The following is an 8,245-nucleotide window of genomic DNA, read 5'->3' on the forward strand; positions in this document are numbered from 1 at the left end:
TTCTCTCTCTCTCTCTCTCTCTCTCTCTCTCTCTCTCTCTCTTTTTCAACCAGCTTCTTAATTACCTCCTTTTTAATTGATCAATCCTATCGAGCTTAGTGTATAACAAGACGCATATTAGGTTTTCATGGTCACTGTTGTGTTACATGGGGTCGTCTAGCATTTTCCCTTTGATATCAATGTCACTGTGATTTCTCAAATGAGAAATCCCTGGTGTAAATTTGGATTTCATGTTGAATTCAATTGTACATTCACCCAGTGAGGTTAATAATTGATAGTGAGCACTAATCTCTTTCCCCTAACAATATGTCGTGCACTAACTCTGGGACTTCTCTCACGTCCAAGTTTCTCTGAGCACTAATCAACTGCAAATTTCTACTACACTTAGAAGGTATAAAGTTCTAGTTAGCTTAAAGCGAAAGCTTTATGCTTTCATACATTTAGACCAATATCTCAAATGATCAATATGGACGAGATCAACACTACCAATATCTATAGCCTTCTTAGTAGTGAGGAGGAGAGAATGGAAATCCGACGTTTGATGGAGATGAAGACGGCATAGAGATCAAATCAGAGAGAAGGAAAAAGAATTTGGGTTAAAAGAATCATAAAAGTAAAATTAGAAAAATGAATTTTGTAATTAAGAAAATATATAAAATATAAAAGAGTTGAAATTAACGTAAGCTATTACCTAAGATAGGCTCTAAGTGGTTCCCCTAACGTTACTTTTTTGTCATGCTTGCAAAGAAAAGCACTCGCGAACAACAGAAGTGCATGCCTAGCCGGCCTATTAGTTTTTGTTTGTTCACAAAAAAAGAAATTAACAAAAAAAAAAAAGTCTCAACCGTTTCCAATGGGTTTCTCTCAATCTTTAACTCTGTGGAAAAGAATTGTTGACCAACCAAAGGGGTTAGAATGATATACGCAGAAGAAAAATCTCTCTCGATCGTCACCAAAGCAACGTCATTATATCCATAAGCAGATCAGAAACTTATAGGTTTCAATTTTGCTCGATATTCTTAAGATATATTATTGATCCGACATGGCATATGAACGCTTTGTAAATTGTCTGGAAAATGTGTTTGCACATATAACAGTTGGGCATAATATAAATGATTCATGAAGTCATGAACCTTATTGTCTATACAATGAAAGATCCAATAATGGATTGATTGTGGCCAAGTAGTTCCATGTACGTAAATGAATTTTCCATGCATCGTGCATGGCAATTGGCAAACACGTAAAGGTAAAGGTTGGAGATCGATCTCAAGTCAATCTCTTTAGCTTAGTCAGTCAACGAAAAGTCATCGTTCAATTTGTAGAAAACCTAGCCTGCACGAATAATGTTCGCTTTTGTCATTCTTACGCGAGATTTGAAATCAAAACTTGTAGAAATTGCATTGTGAAACTGGCACGAAATTAAGTCTGATGCGGGAATCGTGAACACAATAGTAGGCGGTTCCTTCAAGCGTCAAAAACCAATGGAGATAACGTTGGAATCCACCGACGACAGCCTTGAATCCATAAGACTAGGGTTTCTCGAATCTACGAAAAGTTTATGGAATCCACCAAGAATTTGAGAAAACTCAAAACTTTTATTAAGATGAAAAGATTACCCTAATACAAAGCATGATGAAGCTTATATAGGCATCCATACTAAGAATTACAATCATAATCTAACATTGAAACCTAAGAATCCAAATTAAAAAGGAAACAAATAACCCTAAATAAAAGAATCCTAAAAAGAAAATAAAACTACCCTAAAAATACTAAATCGCAAATCGGACAGTTAAGACGACAACTTTTGGCTTAAATCTGAAAGGGCTCACTTTAGTGAGTCTTATAGATCTCGTCGTTCTTATTCCGGCAAGGTATCATACATCCTAGACAGACGTTATGGTCAAAAGTAACTCCAAATCAGATATAACAGATTTTACACGACAAATCCAAAAAGTCTAAAACAACATCTTCTTGAATATTCCAGCGGCTAGCAACCTCATGATACGAGAATTACCGATATTTAAATCATTCTTTTTTATTATTCGCCGTTTCCTTACTTTTATTTTTTTCTGTCTAAATTTGACCCATTCTCGTTCTACATCAAAGTCTGTGAATTGGCTCGGTCGATCAGTACGTTTCGGGACAACGATGTACATAACTTCACCTTCAAAGTTCGTTCTTGAAGGTTTGCTGCTGCTTGAAGGTGATAGCTAGCTAGTACTGATACCCAACATGTTATGTCAAGACCCACCCCGAATTTTACCCTAAAACCTGGAATAAATTCTACAGGGACCACCTCCAAGGAAGATATTACTGAAAATTCGGCATAACCTCCCTTGGAAATGGACAACCCTTCCTAAAGAAAACCTACAAACACTCTTAAAATTCTCAATCCACCCTTAACTTCTGGAGCCTACGTGCTCCTCAAACACAACCATCACAACGTCATCCAAACATCAAATAAATACCCAGCTTAAACAGTATCTTATCTTTCAGATATTCTAAACAGAAAACAACAGACCGTACACTACCGAAATAATATTATACAATATCCCCAAGGGAAAATCAGAGCTAATAGACACTAGAGGAAACAAGAAAAACACAGGTAGGTTAAATAGGTAACCTACGGATGAAATGTGGTGAAAATGCAGGTGACTATGTCTCGCCTCCTACTAGATCCAACCTGAACTCAGCAGACTGGACATTTTAAAACGAAGGGCCCAGGAGAAAACATTTAATAACGTTAGAGTGAGTGGAGAAAAATAAATTCATACAAATATTTATGCATTCCCATTTTAATTTCCAAAGAAATTAGGCTACATGCGACCGCTCAAAACTGCTCAACTCATAAACTGGCAATTTCACGACTAGTTTCGGCTAGTCACCAACTCAAATAAAATGGAGCCTCTCAGGCTAGCTAAACTATATATAAACATATATGTATATGTATTTACACTCGTCAGACTCTTTGTATGAATTCTATGAACAAATTAGAAAATGGAAATTCATACAAGGCTACGACGCTTGCGTCTAACGCTCATGTCGCGCCATAATGAAATTTTTCCTCATTATGAACGAAGAGGACGGGTGTATATTTACGTGTGGACTCCCTATATGAAAACATAAAATAAACCAGAAAAAAAAGTAGTTTTCATATAGGGCTATGACGCTTGTGTCTAACACTCACGTCACGCCATAATGATATTTTACCTTATTATGACGGACCAAGCACGTATAGCTAGCTATCATTTATATACATATTATACTCATAACATCCAATAAACATATCCACCGAAAATCTCATTTTCGGGAACTCTCTAAAGGAGGAAAATTGCCAAATAACCGAGAAATCAATAAGTCTCATCAGAAGAAATAAATTATCAACAAAATAATTTATCGCATGCTTTTCAATTAAAACAAAGGTCTACTCAAAAATTAGGCCTAAGTCTGATGTCGCTCCGAGGCTTCTTCTGCTCGGGCCTCCTCTCGTCCTATTTCAAATATATAATTAATTTCTCAACTAAAAATCCAATATTTAGACAAAATAGGCAAAATTAACCGAGAGCCATAAACATGCTCATCATTGCCTAACTTCGATATTCTTAAATCGAGACGACCCAAACTTTAATACCATATATACTCGGTAGCCGTAAATACAACCTCCCCCAGAAATTGACTTAAATCCTACGGCCGGATTCTACATTATTCAACCGCTAAAAATACCAAACTTCGGAAATTCACAAACCTATCCAAAACTCATCCGAAAATTCCATAATTCACTTCAATAAACTCCCCTTAATATTCCACATTTAAAACCATACAAAACTCCCAAACAGCGGCGGCGGCCGAAGGCCGATTTCGGGCGACCTACAATGCCCACCAAATTTAAACAGTAGTTTCCTCTCAACCTACTCTACAACTTTTTTAACTAGCACAACACCCAATTCCAAGCCTAACTATGCCAATCAAACGAAAACATCATAAAAGCCTTAGAAAATTTAACTCCACATTTCTCCTTACCTAGCTTAAGGGAGGGTGAGACATTTGGAGGGGTTGCTGCACGGGAGGAGGGCTCTCTTTTGAGCAAACCAGCTCCGGCTATGGCGGCCAGAGGAGGGAGTTCCGGCGAGGATACCACCACGACAGCCGGACCTTTCGGGGGAGAGAACTCTTTCACGGCGGAGCTAGGGCGGCTCTCACCAGCTTAGAATGGAAGCTGGGTTAGAGGCCGACCGAACGGGACCAGTGCAGTAGTCGCAGGCGGACGGACAGTGGCGGACGAGCGGCCGGAAGTTTGCAGGGGAGAGAGCTCGGGAGAAGGCTCGAGGAAGAGGGAAGAGAAAAGAGAGAGAAGGAGAGAAAGGATTTAGGCCTTTACACCCGGTCCAACATCCTTATACCCACCCAACTCTATAACTTTACACTCCAAAATAATAATACCCTAATAAAAATTACCTTTTACTAGCTAAAATTATCATTTATACCATCGTCACATTTTTCTCTGAAGAATAATCCTCCGAAAATAACCGTCCCCCAAACCCCTCTAGGGACCAATTAAACTATACCTCAATGACGGAGACGGTAAAAATTCTTATTACAACTAAACTAGTAAATAAGGTAAAAATTTTAAGGTCGGGATGTGACATGTTAAAGTTTCCAATTACTTTAATTTGGTGTTGCCAGATCGATCGCTAAATAACGCTAATTCGCATAAGGATTACGCCCCAGTTATTCGCTCATATATTGCCTTTTCTAGTGCTTATTTAGCTGTTCTAGACGTCAATTGTTGAAAACTACTGCACTTCATTAACACTACAAATTTGACCACAAATCAATCAATCCCAAATCCCAAACAAGGGTTAGATGATATAAGCACCAATTAACAAGAGCATAGCGACATAAAAAAGACCTAATTAATCCTCACCCAGCCCAAATGGCCAAATCCTTATCCCAGGTGGTTTAGAATCTATTTAGGGCTCTATTTTATTTCCGAATTCCAATCGAGTTTGGATTTGAATTTAGAAACCTATAAATACCATCCATGGGTACGTAGAATGCTCCATACAAATCCAAAATCGAAGATGCAGATTCCAATCGGTGGTTATCATCACGTTGCGATGCAAAAACCCCAATCCCAGACCACAGGGTCTTTGGAGAAGGACATTCTTCCCATCAGTCTGCAGTTCTTGACGTTAAGACAATGGCGCTGCAATCCATATATTACAACATGTACTTTAGTTTGTGAACCACTTATACATGTGGAGTTTTCTGATATCAAGAAGCAAGCACAGGACAGTAGAATCAAGTAGGTATATGAAAATCTCTTCTCTGAGTATCTGACGATGATGGAGGTGCCGGAAGAGGAACACGCCGCTGCGATTCACAAAGCTTGAATCCAGTTTTTTTAGCTTATATATAGGTCGTACGCATGTAGAGACTCCTCTTGAACTTGAGACTTCATTATTAATTTCACTAAAATCATCCCCAAACAAGGGTTATATGTTTCAAAAAATGATTGCACGAGAGCATCTATATCAGACGAGAGCGTATACGAACATATATTCAAGTTAATTTATAATTTTTTCAAATGCAAAGAGCCTTCTACCCAAATGAAGTGGTTAATTTCAGCTTGCTATCCTTGTATTGAACCTATATATAGCTGGGGCCTTAAACTTGAATTGTTTAGTTCAATGATAAATTTCAACTTTCAAGTCCAAATTTTCCTCTCTTCGTTCTCAAAGTTCAAATATTTATCCAAGAGACCTTTTAGGTTTTTTTTTTTTTTTTTTTGTTTTTTTTTTTTTTTTTTTTTTTTTCTTTTACCTTAAGAAAGAGACAAAACTAACAAGAAAAATAGAAATACGATACTTAAAGACATACTTCATCTACCAATAGCTAGTAGCCATAATGCCCAACCCAGCAACCGTAGTACACATGACCACAAGTACGTAGTAGTAATAATCTAGGAACAATTCAACTGTTAGAAACTTCTGTCCAAAAAAAAAAAAAAAAAAATCATCTGTTAGAAAGAAGAAGGAATTTGATGAAATACGAGGAAGTAGATAGAGCTTTCCCAGTTTACGGCTAAAGTGAAGCTTACACGAAAGCATCATCACCACAAACAGAAGACGTAGTCTTACTCTTTCATAATTATGTACTATATGCCTCGTTAATATATATAATACACCAGATCGATTTCGCAGAACAATTAATTAATAATCTTGTTAATTTGAGAGTGTTGGAGTTGGGAGAGAAACCAGAGATTAGAAGAACACAGAGAGAAATGGGAGGTTCTCGAAGAAGCGATCGAACCTATCAGTAAGGCGCTGCAGCAGCAGCAGGCATGGCTATAGTCAAGAATGTTTCGATGTTTTCGACTACTTACCCCCAGGATGTTCATACTTGAATGAACCAACTGCAGATCATGAACCTAGCCTTTCTTCTTCTTACGAACCAGGTCTTCACACTGCAAAGTCACAGCCCCTGCCATCTGCTCCAGTACTACCATTTGCATACGATGATGAAGAAGAGAAGCAGATTGATAAGGCGATTTCCGCATCTCTGGAAGTATCAAACCTTCCTAGTGCATCTTCTACCTTGAGCATGAACCCTAGCTATGCATGTGATGTCGACGAAGAAGACCGGCAGATTGATATGGCGATTTGGGCCTCTCTGAAAGCATCAAACTTTCCTCGGCCATCTTCTACCCTGAGCATGAGCCCTAGCTATGATCAAGAATGGTCATCTCGGTTTGATATTGGTAGCAGCTCTTCTTCTTCCCAGTCAAAAGAAAATCCAAATCATTTCAGTGGCGAATTAGGAGGATGTGGGATATGTTTCGAAGTTGTATCAATGCCAGCAATATGTTACCCCTGTGGGCATGTGAGTTGCTACGAGTGTTTGCTACGGATTCAGGGCAGTACTAATAGATGTTCTCGTTGTCGTGGAGCAATCACCAAAGTTATGAGGATTTGTATGTAGAATAATGTGGATTGAGCATTTGAGCCACACCAAGAGTTAGACATTAGTATATAATAATATAAATATAGACATTTGTACGTATACTGTCTGGTAGACGAAGTCATGAAGTGTATACTTTGTAATAGACCAAGTATATCCTCCTTTTGAGCCAAAAGCATCAGATTTATTGCGAAGCAGCATATTTACGTTGCTCTTATAGAACTCATGGTTTTCGTTTCGTTTTTGGCAGGAGTATTCAGACTTGAAGGTGGAGTTGAGTAGAACAGAGAAACATATTTTGAAAGAGATGGGTTTCATTTGCCATGTTGAGCATCCCCACAAGTTCACCTTGAATCACCTCCAGAGCTAACGCAAGAAGCCTGGAATTTAGCAAATGACAGGTGCCTTTTTATCAGAAACCAATTTCTTTTTTGTTTTGTTGGTCTTGATATTTAACTTCTAACTTTTGAATTTGAAGTAGGCGTGTTTGTTTATTTACAATTATCTGTTATACCTGGAGATGTTAGTCAATTACTCTTTTATTATACCAATGAGGGTTAGTGGAATGTTCAGCCGACCATGTTTGCTCCCACCTGGTATGGGGTCGGAAATCCCTCATTTGCTAGAGATTCCTGCCTCTTAAAGATCGTAGCGTTAGGAGGCCCCAGTTTTTTGTCAGGACATGTCAAGCAGGTTTTGGGGATATCTGGGTGTAGACAAGAAGGTTCATAATGTGATGCTTATTGATACAGCAGTTTACTTTAAATAGATGGAAATAGCTATATTAAAAACTGTTTTAGAACCATTAGTGTTTGAACTCTGTTGTGTAGAGTAGATTTCATGCCGTATTTATATGGGTTGCATGTCTATCCAGAAAACTGGATTGGTGTAGCATGTCAAAATCAAAAGTTGGGTCTCTCATAGGGGGATAGATTAATAAAGCTAATTTAGAAAAGGAAAGGACTTAAGTACTCGTCTGCAACTAGTAATGGATTTGACTCCGAGCTTTCAAAGGTTTATGGTTTTTAAATGGCATTTGATTTTGCTTTTCACTAGAATGATCTCATGAACTTTATGCTATTGGTTTAATTCTTATTGTTTCTCAACTTTTATTTGGAGCAGCTTGCGTACAACTTTGTGTGTTCGATTCAAGAGTGAGGTTGTTGCTTGTGGTGTGTGTATGCTGCTGCTCGGAGGTTTCATGTTCCCCTTCCTGAGAATCCCCTGTGGAGGTATTGATGCTGACAAATCAGGGATTGATGAAGTTTGTAGGGTTCTTGCTCAT

This window comes from Fragaria vesca, linkage group LG6, assembly GCF_000184155.1.
Source record: "Fragaria vesca subsp. vesca linkage group LG6, FraVesHawaii_1.0, whole genome shotgun sequence".
Lineage (NCBI taxonomy): Eukaryota > Viridiplantae > Streptophyta > Magnoliopsida > Rosales > Rosaceae > Fragaria > Fragaria vesca.